The following is a 19,988-nucleotide window of genomic DNA, read 5'->3' on the forward strand; positions in this document are numbered from 1 at the left end:
TGTTGGTTACAGATGCAGCTTGGATCCTGCTTTGCTGTGGCTGTAACACTGGCCTGAAGCTGCAGCTCCAATTCAACCCCTAGCCTGGCAACTTCCATAGGCCCCATGTGTGTCCCCCAAAAAAAAAACCCAAAAAAGTACACACACACACACACAAATAATTTATACAATTCAACATTAAAAAAACCCCAACATTTGGGGGGAGTTCCCATTGTGGCTCAGCAGGATGTGGGTTCAATTTCTAGCCTTGCTCAGTGGGTTAAGGATCTGGCATTGCTGTGAGCTGTGGTGTAGGTTGCAGATATGTCTCAGATCCCATGTTGCTGCAGCTATGGCATAGGCAGGCAGCTGTAGCTCTGATTCGACCCCTAGCCTGGGAACGTCTATATGTCACAGGTGCAGCCCTAAACCCACACACACATGTTTTTAAAATGGGCAAAGCACCTGAATATATATTTTTTCCAAAGAAGACATGTAGATGGCCAACAGACATATAAAAAGATGTTCAGCGTCAGAGAAATACAAATCAAAAACACCATGAGATATCACTTATGCTTGGCAGAATGGCTGTCATCAAAAGTTGATGTGGATTTGGAGAAAATGGAGTCCTCATGCACTGTTATCAGGAATGTAAATTGGAGCAGCCACTATGGAAAACAGTAAGGAGGTTCCTCAAAAAATTAAAAGTAGAACTTCTGTATGATCCACTAATTCCACTTATGAATATTTTTCCAAAGAAACAAAAACTTTAGCTTGAAATATATATATAGCCCAACATTCATAGCAGCATTATTTATAATAGCCAAGGTATGGAAGGAACTGAATTGTCCATCAAACAGATGAATGGATAAAGAAGCTGTGGTACATACATATAATGGAATACAACTCAACCATAAAAAAGAATGAAATCTTGCCATTTACAACAACATGGATAGACCTAGTATTGTGCTAATCGAAATAAGTCAGGCGGAGAAAGACAACCATATGATTTCACTTACATGTGGAATCTAACAAACAACTTCTAGGGAGTTCCCATTGTGCTATACTCAAAATGAATCTGACTAGTATCCATGAAGATGCAGGTTAGATCCCTGGCCTTAGTGGGTTAAAGATTCGAATTGCCATGAGCTGTGGTATAGGTCCCAGATGCAGCTCGGATTCCTTGTTGCATAGGCCAGTAGCTGCAGCTCCAATTCAACCCCTAGCCTGGGAACTTCCATATGCTGTAGGTGTAGCCCTAAAAAACAAAAACAGAACAAAACAAAATGAAAATTCTCATATGGAGATGCACATGAATGGTGGTGAGTCTGGAGTGGGACTTCCTGGGGAGTGAGGATTTGGTACCTGGAGGGGAATCTTGCAGTGAGAATGGACCTGAACATAAAGCACAGAGCTATGAGTGGAAGCTGTGAGTGGGTGGGGACATGCAGGGCAGTGGGCAGCACTGATTCTCAGGAACAGAAATAGGGGTGGATGGGTCACGTGACTTGGGTGGGCCCACGTGAGGGGGAGGGTCCAAAGGGGAGGCGGGGCCAAAGAAGTGGACATAGTCAAGTGAGACAGGGTGTGTGACGGGGGTTGGGGGCTGGGGTGTGCGTGTCACTGTGATTGGGCATAGCCAGGTGAGGTGGGCGGGGCCTCTGTGGTCCCTTCTCCCCTCTGCCCCCTGTCCTCCCCTCCCCAGGATTCCAGTTATGACTGCAGACTCTCAGGGGTTCTCTCCTCCTGGCAGGTTCTCTCATGGTGTCCTCTGGGACCATCACAGAAGCTCTTCCCTGTATCCCTGACCATATCACAGGGACCCCTGCTCATGTCTCCAGGACACATCACAGTGACCCCAACATCATTACTGCTTCATATCATTACCTGTGTGCGAAATGACAGGTCCTGCTTCTTCAGGACGCTCTGGGGGTTCATTTTGGGCAGAGGGAGGAGCAGCCAGAGGCCACCATGAAAGGTTTTCCATGTACATCCAGGGATGTGGCTCCCCCAGGCGGTCCTGCCCCAACTTCTACGCTGACAAGAGCTCTCACAGCTGCTCTGGTCTCACATACTCCTGCCTCTTTTTTGCTAGTTTCCTCCTCCTCGCTCCGCCTTCCCTGTGACCCATCTCTGCTCTCTGAGCCGTCGCAGCTGTAAACGCAAAGTGCAGCAGCAGGACTGGCCCGTCTAGCCTGTGTCCGCGCATTTTCCCCCGAGACCTGAGACCTTCCTGACTCGTGTTACCTGGGCCACGGGGACGATTTGAAAACACTTGCTGTGCAATTTTGAGGCAGGCTGTGGTAACTCCAGATCCCCCTGTAACTTCACAGGGTTTTTTCCTTTGTTTTGAGCTGGAAGCAGCCCAGCAGCCTCCACTCTGTGTGTTTCCCTCACCTGCCCTGCAGGTTTACACGCTGAATAGAAACCCTGAGCTGAGCATGAGATCCGGAGCCGGCAGGTCCCGTTCCTCTCCAGCTGGGCCCGTGAGGTTTAACAGAGGAGGGAGGATGTGGGAGACCACGGAGGGAGCGTGTTTAGAATTTAATTCCCTTTCTGTCACCACCCACCCCTGGGCTCAGCACCCCACTAGTGAAGGTGGAGTAATTAATTTCCTGCAAGTATGGGGATGCGGTGGTCCCCAGGCCCCTAGATGGGGGTCGGGGGGTCTGGGGGAGTGCGTCTCTGACCCAGTCCCAGTGGCCGTGGGAGAGCTGATGTGTCCTGCACAAGACCCCTCCCGGTGTCTCCGGCTGAACGTGGAGGGAAGAGGCAGGTGGGGAGGCCGGGGCTCATCTGGGGAGGCCGGGGCTCATCTGGGGCTGAGGTCCCACCCTTATCTAAGGATGAGGACAACACATGTCAGCCTCACACAGGGCCATCTGTGCACCATGTGATCAGGGTGTGTCTGTCCACACTTAAGCCGAAATAGGCCACTATCAGCTCATGGGCCTGGAGGGGCCAGTGGAGGTGAGGACAAGGGAGAGGGTGTGGGGGCCATGGGTCAGGGCCTTGGGGGTGTCCTGGGATGACCTGAATCACACTCTGAGGCTCCAGAAGCAGCCTGGGGTGAAATGGGATGTTTCAAGGGTCTGAGGGCAGCGCCTGGGCATCCTCGGTGCCTGGTATGGCCACCTCTCTACCACCCACAAATGTTACACAAGTGACTGTGTTCCATCTTGGGGAAGTTCTGGGCTTCCTTTTTTTTTTTGCTTTTTCTTTCTTATGGCCACACCTGAGGCATGTGAAAATTCCTGGGCTAAGGGTCAACTGGGGGCTGCCACTGTGATCCGTGACACAGCCACAGCAGATTCAAGCCACATCTGCAATCTACAATGCCAGATCGTTTACCCACTGGCCAGGGATTGAACCCACATCCTCTTAGACACTATGTTGGTTCTTAACCCACTGAGCCACAACAGGAACTCCTAGGCTTCCTTTTTTTGAGAAGTGATGCTCCTTTTAGTGGGTCAGGTGTGGGGGTTTTTTCTCCCACTGCTGCTGTCAGGTACCCAGAGCCCACTCAGTGTCTGGCTGGATCATGAGAGCTCAGAGTCCTGGAGTGGGGACTGTGTTCCCAGGCAAATTTGAAGGCTGAGATGAGCATCCGGGGTGTGCCCCGTGCAAGGATGCACTTGAGCTGGGGACAGGGACGATGGGCAGGAGGCTGCTCTCCACTGGGGCTCTGTCAGGGAGGCGGGGAGATGGGTGACAGCTGTGTCCTCACCAGTCACAGTCCTCATGCAGACTGTGGTGGAAGCAGCCTCCCTGCCCCCTCCTGACTGTCTCCGAGCCCCACCCCACACCCCAGCCTGTAGGGTCCTTGGTGGAGATGGGAGTGGGCAGGACAATGTCTCTGAAGGGCAAGTCTGCCTCTTCCTGTCACACACACACACACACACACACACACTCAACACAACTCAACACACATTCACTCTCACACATACTCAGTCTCACAACACTCACTCACACTCTCACACACTCAAGGCACACCCACTGTCACACACTCACTCACACTCACAGTTACACACACACACCATACACATTCAATACAACTCAACACACACACATACCCATTCACTTCTGCATACTCTCATACACACTCAACACACTCTCACACATACACAGACACACTCACACACACCATGGTTCCTGAGGTTAATAGCTGCCATCTTCAGTTCTCTTCCTGTCTGAGCACGGAGGTGGGGTGGGGTGAGGGAGACCCCCAGAGTGCCATTGGAGGAATTTATGAGCAAAGACGGGCCTAATTACACCCAAGTCATACTCAGAATGCACCTTACCCTGAGCTGTGAGGACGCTCTGCCCACACGGCTGTCCTCGGAAAGGGTGACTTTTTCTTCCAGGGCTCTCGTGAGCTGTGCGGAAAGGATTGGGTACCAGGCTCTGGGCTGTGTTGGGGTCACACAGAACTGTGTTGCCTCCTGTGTGTGTTGGGCGTCCCTGGGCTGAGCACGGCTCCCCCTGCAGGGGCCGTCAGCTCAGCGCACAGGAGGGAATGGGCCCCTGGGTGTGGGTGAGCTGGGTCTGGTCCTTGGCTTTTTCTGGGCTCAACTCTCTCCACACACGTGTGCTCTCTGTCTGTGTCCCTGTGAAGAACGAGCACTGCCAAAGTATCTGGAGATGAGTCTCAACTCAGGCTCTGCAGCTGTTATTCTGGAACATTCTGCCACCTGTGTCCTGGAGTGCTGGTGGCTGCAGGATGTCCTGGGTTCCTTGAGTCTGATGTCATTTACCTCTGCAACACTCAGGTGGCATCATGTCCTTGTGTGACGATGACCGTGAGACGGGATGACCTTTGAGCAGAGCTTCCTCCTCCGGCTCCACCACACGCTGAGAACCAAAGACCAAGCTGTCTTCCTCTGTGATGTGGATTGGTCTTTTGGGGGAGTGGGAGTGGATAGAGGGGGGTAGAAGTTGCATAGGAAATGTGTTTGTGAGCATGTTGGGGAGAAGGAGGAAGTACAGTGGTTCACTCCACAAGTTTGAAAAAAATGAAGTCACAGAGTCGTTTCTGATTAACTATAACTTTTTCTCCAAATGTGTCACCACTCAATGTAGGTGACACCAGATTTAGACAGTCTGTGGGTGTCTTTGGGGAACAAATCACATCCCTTCGTTGCCGGGAAAGGTTGATTTGAAAATGGATTGAAATTATCTATGCTAAAAATGAACATTTCATGAACAGTCATGTGAGTGAGTGACAGCCTGATCACACGCCCACCTCTTTTTGGAGAGGGCTGGGGACACGATGATGGACAGCACCTGCAGCTGTGTCCAGGGGAGGACGGTCACTTCTCCCAAAGGAAATCTGGGGGCGGAGGGAAACAAACAGAACAGGGAGGCAGTGGAGAGCCCACAGGAAAGGGCAGCTGGTCCTAGAAGTGGGGTGGCTCAGTGCTGGAGCCACAGAAACAAAATCAGTGCTTTTTTTTTTTTTTTTTTTTTTTTTAGGGTAGCACCCATGGCATACGGAAGTTCCAAGCTAAAGGTTGAATCAGAGCTGCAGCTGCCGGCCTGTGTGACAGCCACAGCCACTTGGGATCTGAGCCACATCTGTGATCTACACCACAGCTCACAGCAACACCAGATTCTTAACCCACTGAGCGAAGCCAGGGATTGAACCCGCATCCTCATGGATACTAGTCAAGCTCTTAACCTGCCGAGCCACAATGGGAACTCTGAGAACTGTGTATGTTTGATGTCTGTGTTTAATGACCAAATGGAACAGTTTGTTCAGTGACTCCAAACAGGAAACCGAAGTATCAAGTAAACATTTTTATCCCCACAGTTAGCAAACTGGTGAATATGCTAAGAATAGGACTTGGGGTATCCAATAGAAATCATGTTGTCTCTGGGTTTGAAACTGAGCAGGACACTGTGGGGGTCTTCCTGGGGACAGAATCCCTGTCCTGTGCCCCCTGCCTCTTGTTTGTAGAAAAATTTTAGTCTCCTAGGCCTTCCCTGAGTTCCAAAGAGCAAATTTAATCAGAGAAGGGAGAAAATGCAGAAACAAAGGTAAACAATTAAGTAGGACAAAAACATTAATAATAGTTTAGCCATTAAACAAAGTTAAGGACATTTAGTTCCTCCTCAAGGGCCGCAGATAATATCCTTGAGTTGTCTTGCTGGTACTAAAACCTCTGCCAGGTGGAGGAAGTAGCTGCACATTGACCACCAGCACATAGACCCTAGACCAACTGGAACCAGAAGGGGAACGAGGCTGACTCGTGGTTATCTCAACATCAACCATTCAGAAGGATGTCCACCAGCTGATTACATACCTGCCACACTCTCCCTCACTTTGCCTTTAAAAACCTTGCCCTGACAGCCATGGGGGGAGTTTTGGTCTTTTGAGCATGAGCAGATGAAACATTCTCCTTGCTTGGTCCTGCAATAGATGCCATTTTCCCTGGCCACAACCGAGGGTCAGTGGCTTTGCTGCTGGAGGGACCAGTAGACTAAGTTTGGGTCAGTAACAGGTTTCCATCTTTAATTTTTTTCTTTTTCTTTTTTCTCCTTTTAAAAGATTTCCTCCCTCCCCCTCCGCTTCCCCTCCTCTCATCTTCTCATCCCCCATATCCTCCCAAGCAGTACCCTTTTCTGGACCCACGTGGACATAGGCGCAATTCCTATGCATTCTCTCTCCCTGCCCTCATATCCGTGGCCTCCCTCACGTCTAAACTAAACATGAGTTACCCAGTCCTGGCCAGCCTTCCCTGTCTTTCCTAAGCATGACTCCTGGTCCTGATCACAGGCTGCAGGACCCATGTGGCTCCAAAACCCCAGGCTGGCTTACTCCTTCAAAAGACAGCTTGGCTCACCTCAGAACCCACACTATTGGACTGGGAAGGTCACGTGCCCCCCCCATCCTGTTGCAGGGGTAGAAACATTTATGCTGATTGGCTGGGCCTGATTCCCCCTCTCCTGAACCAATCACTGTTCACCAGTGGGAGGGCGGGGGCGGTCTGATGCGGTGACTGGCAACTGCCTCAGTCAAGTACCCCATTCAAATCACTCAGCCTAGAGAGGCAAAACTTGACTTTCCAGAAAGAAGAAGGCCATGTGACCAGAAAGCGTCTTCAGAAAATACGTGCGAGAATGAACAACCGCCTGCTCACATTCTGAACTTACGCCCTGTGCCATTGCTTTGATCCTAGACCCTGTGCCAGGTGCTGGCCGTGCTCCTGCACCACTTCTTCCGGAGTCTTTGCGTGGATGCTGGTGGAAGGGTTGCATCTCTACAGCATGGTGATTAAGGTCTTTGGATCAGAGGACAGCAAGCACCGCTACTACTACAGGATAGGATGGGGCAGGTGGGGATAGGATAGCATGGGGTGGGCTGGGGTAGGGCGGGATGGAACAGGTTGGATGGGGATAAGATGGGATGGGGCAGATGTACCTACATCTTTAGGTTCTTCTTGGCACCCTTCTGCCCCCAGAAGAGCAGGAGGGGAAGGAGAGCATTGTTCCACGATTGATGGCAAAGACCTCTTGATTTGTTTACCTTTGTTCTTGTCCCTCCTGAGGCCTCCTTTCCTGCAGGGGGGTTGGGTTGTGTAATTGACATCTGGCATTCTGGCACTTGCCATAAGAGGTTGGAAACCTGCTGTTTGTTTCTGCGTTTCTCTGAATAGTTTTAACTTTCATTGTTCTCATTATGGAAGAACATAACAGGTTTGTTTTTTGCTTTGAATTGGCAAATACAATTTCTCTGGTGAAGACCTGGAGGCAAAATAAACACACCCCCCTCCCACTGGTTTTCCTGGAGTGACCTGTTTCATTACTCCTTTAGGAAGATGGAAGAGGGAGAACTTAGATTGCAAGGAACAGCTGGGAGGCGGGGGTTCCTGGAGGAGAGGCTACTAAAGGGAGGGTGAAACTCCTGGGAAGAAGGGAGGGACGAATAGATACCGGCAGACAAATTGTCTCTGCCCCATCCTGCATTACCTAATTACTTAAAGTTTTATACCTTTTATTGAAAATTTAAATCTTCCTTTATGCAGTAGATTTGCTCCTGACAAGGAAGGGCAATTTTTTCTTTTTTTAGCAGTTGTATGGTAATGAGGATGGAGCAGAGTTATGAAGATGAGGGCTCTGTACATCCTACTTTGTTGGTCACTTCACCTTAGGACTGACTTTTAGGGCTTACAAACCCCCATGTCCACTGAGACCAAACAGGAAAATGACTGGGTGAAGGACAGGCCCGGTGACCCAAAAGGATGCATATTAAAAAAAAAAAAAAAGAAAAAAGAAAAAGGAGTTCCCATCGGGGCTCAGTGGTTAATGAATCCGACTAGGAACCATGAGGTTGTGGGCTTGATCCCTGGCCTCACTCAGTGGGTTAAGGATCTGGCATTGCCATGAGCTGTGGTGTAGGTTGCAGACACAGTTCTGATCCAGCGTTGCTGTGGCTCTGGCATAGGCCGTCGTCTACAGCTCCGATTAGACCCCTAGCCTGGGAATCTCCATATGCCTCAGGTGTGGCCCTAGAGGAGCCAGAAAAAAAAAAAAAAAAAAAAAAAAAAAAAGAAAGAAAAGAAAAAAGAAAGGTCGAGACTTATGTTGAGTCCACACAGAGCAGTGTTGAGGGCTAGCCCCAGCGCCCCAGCAGTCTGCTGACCCACCCTCATTTCTGTGCCATGACAGCCTGGTTTTCTAAACCCCACAACTTACACACTCATGCAAAAAGGAGATGTTTTATAAATGGAAGCACTCACAGGTGGCAATGCAGATAACCAACCCTTAGGTTTATTTATTTCATAAGTTCCAATTTTAATTTTCTCAGCGGAGGCCCCAGAAACCTTCTGTAAATCTCTCTTTCCAAGCGAGGTCTGTGGGAAGCGTCAGCATTTCCAGCCCACTCCTTGGTTCCCTCACCTCCGTCATCAACCCCAGGGCCATGAATCACAGGTCCTGGGGTCAGAGCAGCACAGACTTAGGAGCTGGGGCGGGTGGAACACTGGATGATGCTGTGTTAATGCTGAGCTCAGGAGGGACATGGGTGATCACAGAACATGCTGGAACTCCCCCGGCAAGGAGCCGAACTTGGTGAAGTTGACAGACTTCGGTCTGGGTTAGGATCGCCTGAGACAAACACATGGAGATAAATGGAACCTGACCTTGAAGTCACTTCCTCTCTGGTTCACCTCACTTGGGAGTCATGGCCAGCTCTGCGGGGGTCCCTCAGGGTGACCCCCACAGGCATCACCCTGAGATGAGACGGGGGTTTAGGGAATATGGGCCCCTCCCCTACCCCACACGCACCACAAGCCTCAGCAGATTCAGTTAAACTGAGCTGGGCGCCTTCATGAGACTCACTGCCCTGGTCTCTATGGTGAGGGGCACCCACTTCTCACAGCCCGTAAAACAAGGTCACAGAGAAGGACCCGCCAGCTCAGTCCTGCCTGTTGGATTTCGTCCACACAGCATTTGACAAGCAGCTGGATTAAGTGTGGATGCTTAGCATTTGGTTTTCCTTAAGCTTTTTTAAGACCTGACACCCTGCACTCCTGTCCCTTCCTGATGGCACTGGGCTGGAGCTGGGCAGCCCGTGTCACCACCATGGCCCTTGCATGAAGGGGACCCTGAGCCTGCAGGCAGGGATGCGAACTCTATGCAGCCAGAGCACTGGCTGGGCTCCAGTACCTGCAGCCTCCATCCATCTTCCCATCAGCTTCCCCTCATTTCACTTCATCAGCAGCTCATGGACTGTGTCCTCTCTTTTGATGGGGTTAGAATTGGCTCTGGGCCTGACCATCTGCAGGTGGCCGGGCCTCTATCTGCAGTTACTGATGGAGAAGGAGGAGGAGGCAGACCCAGGGCACCGGGAAGTCATGCATCAGGGCGGGCTCCCCAGGGAGGCCACTTCCCTGTAGATTTCCACCTGCTCCTACCCGCCCCGAAAACCACTGGAGGCTGCTGGGAATGGAGCCAAAGGAACACCTTCCGCTGACTGTCCTTCAGATGCCGGGCCTCGTGTGAGGGAGTGTGCAGTGAGTGGAGGTGGATGACAATAAACCTGTCTTCTAAAAGTCCATGAGGAAGCCAGGAGAGGACAGCGGTGATGAGCTCCCGAGAGCTTCAATACCAGCAGAGTGGACACGGACCTCAGATCTCATTTGGGGATGGAGGAAATGTGTTTGCTTTATTTATTTATTTATTTTTTATGATGTTAGCTGATTTCTTCCAGGAGCTCCTATTCAACTGGAAGGTGGAATTTAATCAGCCCGTCCTGGACCCCACGAGGAAGATTTATTCCACTGTACCAAGATACCTCCAGGTGCGCCCCAGGCTGTATTGTGCTGCAATAACAAATAACCCACAAAACCCCAGTGGCCTGAAACAACCAATTTTTTTTTCTTGCTGACACTTCATGTCTTTCATGGGAATCAGGAGGCTCCAGTCATTACAGCAAAAATCTCAATGAAGAAAGCACAGTCTGAGCTCTTGGAAAAGTTTCTGTTTTCAATGGAGAAAGCCTGAACTCTCAAAAATATGTCATTAAGATGGGACAAAGATTCTGAAATTTTATGTGCAATCTTGTTTGTATCCCACAGTTCAGAAGCTGGTTACAGAGAAAAACGATTTGGGGATTTGAGTTGGTTTATAATAATTGTAGGGATTAGCTTCCTACTCTGAGTGACTTATTTTTTTTATTTTTTTTTTCTTTTTTGGCCACAGCATGCAGCAGCTTGATGTGGGATCTCAGTTTCCAGACCAGGGATTGAACCCAGGCCACAGTGGTGAAAGCACCAAATCATAACCACTGGACCACCAGGGAACTCCCCTGAGTGATTTATTTCACATGGCCACATCTCATTTATCCTCACAACTGCCTAATGAAGGAGGCATTCATTACCAGTTTTTACGAGAACATGAAGTCTCAGAGGGGTTTCTCTGCACAGCTGGTCTGGGGTGGCCCTGGGAATAGAACCTGGTATTGTTTGGCTCCAAAGCCCACTCACAGTTTTTTCCATCCTGCTCCTCATTTTGTCACCTGTGAACTTTTTCTTAACACACATCTAGTCTCTGTCGCTTCTTTTTTTTTTTTTTTTTTTTTTTTTTTTTGCCATTTTCTTGGGCCGCTCTCGCGGCATATGGAGGTTCCCAGGCTAGGGGTTGAATCGGAGCTATAGCCACCAGCCTATGCCAGAGCCACAGCAACGCTGGATCCAAGCCGTGTCTGCAACCTACACCACAGCTCATGGCAACGCCGGATCGTTAACCCACTGAGCAAGGCCAGGGATCGAACCCGCAACCTCATGGTTCCTAGTCGGGTTCGTTAACCACTGAGTCACGACGGGAACTCCCTGTCGCTTCTATAGCTTAATCTGCAGTCGTGAGTTCAGGAAAAGATCTTCCCAGCTGTTACCACATTCCTTCCATCAGATATTTGGGTCTGTTCTACTTTGCTGCTGCCATCAAGTCAGCAGAGAATATCCTTATACTTAAGTAGGACAAATTCCAAGCACAGCACCTGGTCCTTAGTGAGTCCTTGATAAATTGCCATTATATGGATACGTTTCTCTAAGTCCCACTGTCATTAGCAGGTTCACACATGCAGGCACTTTATTTTTATTTCTGGCTGAACCTGTGGCATATACGAGTTCCTGGGCCAGGGATGAAATCTGAGCTGCAGCGTTGCCCTACACCACAGCTGCAGCAATGCCAATCCTTAACCCATTGCACCACAGGGGGAACTCCCAGTTACTTATTCTAGAGGCACTGTTGGATTCTCCTTACTTTTATTCGTCATTCTCTCCATCCATCACATCATTGACGTCATCAGTCACCTTCACATCACCATTATCATCTTCATGGTTAATGTCTATTGGGCACTGCTGTTTAATTGTAAGCGTGCTGGGCTGGGTTAAGAACTTTGCGTGCATTATTTTATTAAATCGTCCCAATAATCACTTGTTGAATGAGTGAGTTCATTAAGTCACCAATGATCAGTAGGGATCTTAAAATGTGACTTACTTACCCTAAGCACTATACATCTAGTAATTTTTTTTTAGGGCCGTCCCCGAGGCATATGGAAGTTCCAGACTAGGGGTTGAATCAGAGCTACGGCTGCCAGCCTACACCACGGCCACAACAACGTGGGATCCGAGCTGTGTTTGCAACCTACACCACAGCTCATGGCAATGTTGGACCCTTAATCCACTGATCAAGGTCAAGGATTGAACCCGTATCCTCATGGATCCTGGTTAGTTTCATTAACCACTGAGCCAGGAAGGGAACTCCACATCTAACAACTCTTCCTCCTCCTCCATCATCTTCCTATGAGCATTCATTGAATGCTTACCGTTTACCAAGAATGGTACATTACTTTTTCCCAGCAGGGTTTTGTGGTCAGAGTTCTTGTCATCCCCACTTTATTTTATTTTAATTTGTGTCTTTTTGCCTTTTCTAGGGCCGCTCCATGGCATATGGAGGTTCCCAGGCTAGGGGTCTAACTGGAGCTGTAGCCCCCGGCCTACGCTGGAGCCACAGCAACAAGGGATCTGAGCCGCGTCTGCAACCTACACCACAGCTCACGGCAACGCCAGATCCTTAACCCACTGAGCAAGGGCAGGGATCGATCCTGCAACCTCATGGTTCCTAGTCGGATTCGTTAACCACTACACCACAACGGGAACTCCCCCCCCCCTTCTTTTTGTCTTTTTGTCATCCCCATTTTAGAATGAGGTAAACTGACCCTCCCAGCATCATCCAGCTCTGGATCAGCAGAGCCTGGATTTCAACCAGGAAGTCTGGTCCCACAGTCAGGGTCAAATAGAACCAATCCACAGCCTCCCATTCATTCTTATTAACAGGCCACTGACATTCGGACCTGGCCACACATCTTTACACAACTTATCTCCCAAGCATCTGCAGAACCAGAAAGCAGGAGGGTTGTGGGGTAAGTTCATTCTACGAGGGAAGAATTGCATTGATTCCTAGTTAGAACTATGGAATAATCTCCATATGCCGTGGGTGTGGCCCTAAAAAGACAAAAAATAAAAATAAAAAAATAAAAAAGGAGTTCTTGTGGTGGAGCAACAGTAACAAACCCAACTAGTACCCATGAGGACAGAGATTTGATCCCTGGTCTTGCTCATTGGTTAAAGATCCAGCATTGCCATGAGGTGTGGTGTAGGTTGCAGATGTGGCTCAGATCTGGCATTGCTGTGGCTGTGGTGTAGGCCAGCAGCTACAACTCCGATTAGACCCCTAGCTGGGGACTTCCATATGCTGTTGGTGCGGCCCTAAAAAGACAAAACAAACAAACAAAAACAAAACCAAAACACTAAGGAAAATGAGTCTGGCCTGCAGATGGACTCAGACTTGGCATGAAGCTGGCTGTTACTCAGATGACTCTCTGAGGCATCAGCTCTAGACATTTTAGCATCTTGCCAGGAAGCTCTGTTTTCCATTTCCCTTTCATTGCAATTTCAAATTTGTAATCAAGGTGGGACTTCTGAGCATCTAAACTTTTCCTCACTGCTAAGGAGGGATGGTATTCTTGACAGAGAGGACAGGAGGGGCTGAATTCTTGGGGGAGATAAAAGAGCCATATGCAAAGTGCTCAGGCTGCCCTGTAATCACTCTGAGTTTCAGTGGCGGGAGCCAGCCCAAGCCTGCAGACCAGCTCCCATTGGTGGGAGGTGAGGACCATTCCTTCCCCAAAGGTCCTGAGGCCCTGATGCTCTGGGAGTCCCCTGGGCTTCATCTCCAGGAGGGTGGGGTCCAGAGACTGCATTGGGGGGGGTTCTAGTTGGATCAGTGAATGCCCAAAGTTGGTACCCAGCAAGCATGGGGGCTGGCTCTTCCTGGCCCCTTTGCTTTGCTCAGGGGATGGAGGTCTTGGTGCTCTCAGGGTTCATTACAGTATTTCTAGAACCTGGGTCTGCATTGCACGTGCGGAATCTGGGAGCATTCACCTGATGGAGTCCTTGGCTGATGTTCCCCAGAAGTGGGGCCTCAGGGATGTTAGCTTCCTTGTGGGAACTTGTGCTCTTGGCTCTTTGCACCTGCTCAGGCATGAACCCTGCACCTGGCCACAGTTTCCTCACACTGGACGATGGATGCAGATGCAGGTTAGCTCTAGAACCTGTGCTGGGATTCCTGAGTCCCTCACTAGCAGAGGGAGCTGAGGAAGAGGCCGCTGTGCTCTGGGGGGCTGTGTGATCATTTACAGACCTTGGGGGATGCGCCACTTTCTAGCAACTACAAGTGGGTTATCTGAAGTGAGATTCTCAAGTCAAGATCCTTATAATTCATCAGTGTGTGGACGGAGAGAAAGTCCTATTTTCTTTTTCTTTCTTTCTTTTCTTTTCTTTTCTTTTTTTTTTTTTCTGCTTTTTAAGGCCACACCCGCTGTATGTGAAGGTTCCCAGGCTAGGGGTCTAATTGGAGCCACAGCTGCCAGCCTATGCCAGAGGCACAGCAACGCAGGATCTGAGCCGTATCTGTGATCTACACCACAGCTCACGGCAACAATGGATCCTTAACCCACTGAGCAAGGCCAGTGATTGAACCCACCACTTCATGGTTCCTAGTCGGATTCATTTCTGCTGCATCACGAAGGGAACTCTGAGTGATCTTTTTAATGCGATGCTGCATTTGGTTTGCTAATATTCTATGGAGAATTTTTTTTTTTTTGCATCTATATTTGTCTGGAGTATTCACCTGTAGCTTTCTTTTCTTGCAGTGTAATGGTCCGTATTTTTGACCACCCAATCAGGAGAGTGCTTATCACTGGACCCACTCAGTACCTGCAGGTGGCGACAAAGCAAGGCCCTCAGCTGGCACCCGAGCTGGGTCATACACATCATGAAGTATAGTAAATGGACTATAAAAAAATATGTAATTATCCTTAAATGGGATGTGTCCTTTTCCCGCTAAATGCATTTGAACATTATGAGGTTTTAATTAAAACTAAGGCAGTTGTCACTCTGAGACCATGCATAAGAACTGAGATGATGGAGATGGTGCTAGAAGTACTTGGGAGGTGATACTGTAAACTAATTGCAAAGCTGTTCCACATCATGTTTTTTGTTCTAGAAAACTGAAATCAACTTTGATGTCTCTTGAGAGCCTTAACACATTTTTACTTACACAAAGTCTCCTCTCAGTTCTCTGTGTTCGGCCTGAGTGTGTATCTTGTGCATGTATGTTATCTATGTAGGCACTACCTGGCTGCGGTTTTTCTAGTGTTTTCCCTTGTGTTACACTGTGCACTGATGGCCTGACATCTGTTTGGGCCTGACATGTGTATTCACTTGGGTAGACTACTTCTGTGTGTTGCCTGCAGGACTGGGTGTTCAAGTGGCTTCTGTGTTACCTGAATGCAACAGCATCCCCTGCTGGCTTTTATTTTGTTTTGTTTTTGGCAGCACCTGTGGCATGTGGAAATTCCCAAGCCAGGGATCATACCTATGCCACAGCAGTGATGCAAGTCACAGCAGCAACAATGCCAGATCCTTAATAAGCCATCAGAGAACTCCAGTCTCCCATTAGTTGTGCATGCCACATGTGCATTGGTGTCATGTGAGTCTCCTGTGTCCTGCCCTTGTGTGTGCATGCTGCTGCTGTATGCCATTTCTGTGTATTGCCTATAGCCTGCGTGAGCCACTTCCATGTCACCTCTGTCTGCTGCTCTGTGTGTTGACAATTTCACACACTCCATGTATGTGATTCTCATGGGACCTGTTTGTGGGTTACTCACATGTATTATCGGCACGTTTGGGTTTGTGTGGTGCTGTCATGTGATACCTGTGTTTCCTGCATTCATGCTGTCTGTAAGTTACCTGTGGGTGATGCTTATGGGTGTCACGCAGATGTATTGCTGGTATGATTATTACCCATGTGTTGTATCTGGGCACTGCCAGTGTATTCTGGCTGGTTACCTGGGTGAAACCTGTCCATGAATTCCTACCTCTATAACACACCTCCCTCACTTTGGTGTGAGATGCAGCAAACCACATGGGAGGGCTCTCCCTCCGTGGCACTGTTACCCTCAGGGACAACTGTCATTGCAGCCCGGCAGGGATCCGGCCTGGCCAAGGGCAGAGCCCTTCGTCTCCAACCTCACGTCCTCCATCCACAGGGGGCAGAGAGTGTCCCAGTCCTGATTGCCCCATTCGGTGCTCTGTGCCTTGCCGTTCCTGCACTCCTGACCCCTGATTCCTGCCCCCCCAGGACTGGCTCCTCAACCCTCCTTTTATAGAGGCTGGAGGGTCCAGGCTCCGACAGCACAATGGGGAAGTGGCACAATCCAAACTCTAGACCCTGACCTCTCTGCATTAGCGAGGCCTCCTCACTCGAAAGTATCAGAAACCCACCTCCAATTTGCTGAAGAAAAAAGGGAAAGGGGTGGTGCACTCCTGACCTGCAATCTCCCCAGCGCAGTTTCAGGTGTGGTTTGATCCAGGGCTCCAGTGATGTCATCAGAACTCAGCTTGTTCTTTCTTCTATCTCAAATCGTTGCCTTCATTAGGCTTCAATCTGCCACTTGACACCTTCAGACCCCTCTTCAGTGACAAGGCGGTGGACCCCATCCTCACCTCATCTCAGAGCTGAGGCTCTCCCTACAGAACTTGGGCCAGTGCCCTGAAGGCCCCCTGTTGCCCTCACATGAAGACCCTGAAGGGAGCAGGGAAGGGGATCTGGCTGGAGTCTTTCCTCCTCAATCTGGCTGGTCGTGCATCTTTGAGACCTGTTAACCTCTGCCAGAGCCTAGGATGCAATGGGGCTTCCCAGACAGTGGCCAGAGCTCAGCTACCCTGCCCCATGTCCTGCCCTTTCTCTGGTCCTGCAGATTCCCTACCAGGCTCCCCACAGCCCAGCCTCGGGCCAATGCCTCTCTGAGCCCACTTGTAGTGCACTCCTTAAAATGTACTTTCATATTTTGAAGGTTTTCGCCAGCATGTATCAGTGTGAAGATTTAGGGCTTTGTGCATTGACCGAATATAAATTAAGCTGAGTTCTGGAAGGTCTTGAGGCTCTAACAAAATTTGAATTTTTAACTAGATTCATGAACTCAGCAGCTGGTGAATCATGCGCAGGCGTTTCCAGGTATCGGAGAGCTGCAGACAATGGATGTGTGTGTTGGAGCAAAAGCATAGTCCTGGGATTCTCCAGTCAGTTTGGAAACCAGACATGCTGCCTAATGAGATGCAAAGCTTGAGAATCAGGAGAGACTCTGGGAACAGCTCCTGGATGTAAGGTCTAAGGTGGGGATACCACAACCCCTGGGTCCAGGTGAGGCGAGAATAGTCCCATGGAGACAAGCCCGTCCTTAGGTGGAGAAATGCCCAGACTGGCCTCCCTGTGGTCCACCCGCTGTGCTGCTAGGGAGAATCCACATCAGCAGTTAAGGAGCAGGAAGCTGAAAAGGCAAAGGCTGAACCCACACAGCGCTCAGACCCCCCTGCCTCCAGACCCGACTGAGGCTCAGCCCGTCATGACCTGCTCTCCATGGGTGATGCTGTAGCACCTGAGCCCCCTGAGAAACCCTCCCAGGCCCCTGTCTGCCCCTTATCTCCCTCCTCTGAGCCCCCCCAGTGCAGGACGGAGCCCCATTGGAGAGCTTATCTCATGGCCGTGTTTTAGTTAATCTCACTGGCCTGGAATCATATTGCTGGATGGAGATCATGACGCGCTTCTATCCCAGAGCATTTGACATCCTTGTTGGGCTCCTCCCCCTCTGGCACCATGACTGGCGCCAGCTGCCTGGATCCTGGGGCAACTGGTGAGTGGAGCACCTGTTAGTCCATGACTGACATGAAGCACAGGCAAGAAATGGACAGGTTTTTTTTTTTTTTTTTTTTTAATCTTTTTTTTGCCATTTCTTGGACCGCTCCCGAGGCATATGGAGATTCCCAGGCTAGGGGTCCAATCGGAGCTGTAGCCACCGGCCTACGCCAGAGCCACAGCAACGCAGGATCCAAGCCCCGTCTGCAAACTACACCACAGCTCATGGCAACGCTAGGTCCTTAACCCACTGAACAAGGCCAGGGATCGAACCAGCAACCTCATTGTTCCTAGTCGGATTCGTTAAATGCTACACCATGATGGGAACTCCGTGGACAGTTGTTTTAAGTAACTGAGAGGTGGGGATTGTTCATGACCGCTACAAAACTTTGCTTTGCATGCACAAGCCAAAAAAATCTCTTAAAATAGAATGGGCAGAATTTCCTTCACAAGTGCGTATAGCTAATCTATCGCACAAGCTATTGCTCTGTTATCTTGTATTCCAGGGCGTAGAGCCAGAACCTACATTTCCTCTAATATCTCATCCTGCAAAGATTAGGGTTTATTTATTCTTTGCTTCTGGTCTATCTCTTTATCAGCTCTAATGTGTTTTTCTTCCACTTATCCTTTGCAATCAGTCTTAAATTTTTATTTGCATGTTTTTGTGTGCTTCGGTGTTCCCTCTTCTTCTCAGAAATGGGGCATTTCTTTCAGCTTAGTCTTCCATTTAGACTCCCTGGCCTCCCAGGGCCTTTCTTCTGTGGTTTTTCCAAAACTAATGATTATGATTTAGGGCATTTCTGCTAAATGTTCTCACCTCAGAGTGGATGGCTCCCTCTTTATAAACAGGGATACGATGTTCAGAGAGTGCACTGTTAACCACTACTTTCAGTTAGGTAAGACTGGGTTCAGGAGGAATTTACAACTACTTGATTAGGAATTTATATATATATTTGGCTGTCCCCCTGACATGTGGAAGTTCCCAGACCAGGGATTGAACCCATTCCACAGCAATAATCCAAGCTGCTGCAGTGACAGTGCTAGATCCTTAACCTGCTGTGCCGCAAGGGAACTCCTTACCTATATGTTTATCTATCTATATGGGAACTGAGTCCCAGCATTGGTCATGGTTTTACATTTAATGGGGATAAAGGATAGGTCTGTATCAATATATATCATAAGTTTTCTGTGATCAGTGTGGTGTGTGCAATATGGGAGACGGGGCAGAAGGGGAGGGCATTAGGGGGAAGATGAGGATGGTGTTGAATGGGTGAGACTCAGCCCCAACTCAAGTGTTTGGGGTCATGGCTACAGCCTCCTGGACCTTGATGAAGATGAAGCCTTATTCACCAGGCAGCTGATCTTCCTTGGGTGCCAGCCACAGGAAGGCAATGGATTCTTAGGTATGACACCAAAAGCATGAGTGACATAGGCAAACAAATAGGATTTCATCAACATTGAAAAGAGCATTAGCGAGAAAGTGAAGAGACATCCTACAGAATGGAAAAAATATCTGCAAACCACAAATTTTCTAGGTACCCAGTATCCACAATGTACAAAGACATCCTAAAACTCATCACAAAATAGTCAACAGCCCACTAAAAAGCGGGCAAGTGACTTGAATAGATATTTTTCCAAAAGGAGATACACACGTGGATAGTTAGTCCAGGAAACAATGCTCAGCATCATTAGTCATTGGTGAAATGCAACTCAAAACCATGGTGAGACACTATTACATTTCCAGAAGGAAGCACTGGCAAGGAGATGGAGAAACTAGAACATTTTCATATTTCCGGTGGAACTGTAAAATGCTTCAGCTGCTGTGGAAAACAGTTTTGTTTGTTTGTTTTTTGTCTTTTTAGGCTGCACCCGCAGCATATGGAGCTTCCCAGGCTAGGGGTCAAATTGGAAGTGTAGCTGCTGGCCTACACCACAGCCACAGGAACTCAGGATCTCATATATGTCTGCCACCTACACCACAGCTCACAGCAGCGCTGGATCCTTAAGCCGCTAAGTAAGGCCAGGGATCGAACCCGCATCCTCATGGATCCTAGTTGGGTTCATTAACCGCTGAACCACAAAGGGAACTCCTGGGAACTCCAATTCTTTAAAAAGTTAAACACAGACTTACTGTATGATCCAGCAATTTCAGTCTCAGGTATACACCCAAAAGAACTGAAACAGGTTCTCAAACAAATCATTTGAACACGAATCTTCATAGTGGCAACATGATGACATAGCCAAAAGGT

This window comes from Sus scrofa, chromosome 14, assembly GCF_000003025.6.
Source record: "Sus scrofa isolate TJ Tabasco breed Duroc chromosome 14, Sscrofa11.1, whole genome shotgun sequence".
In the NCBI taxonomy this organism is placed as follows: domain Eukaryota; kingdom Metazoa; phylum Chordata; class Mammalia; order Artiodactyla; family Suidae; genus Sus; species Sus scrofa.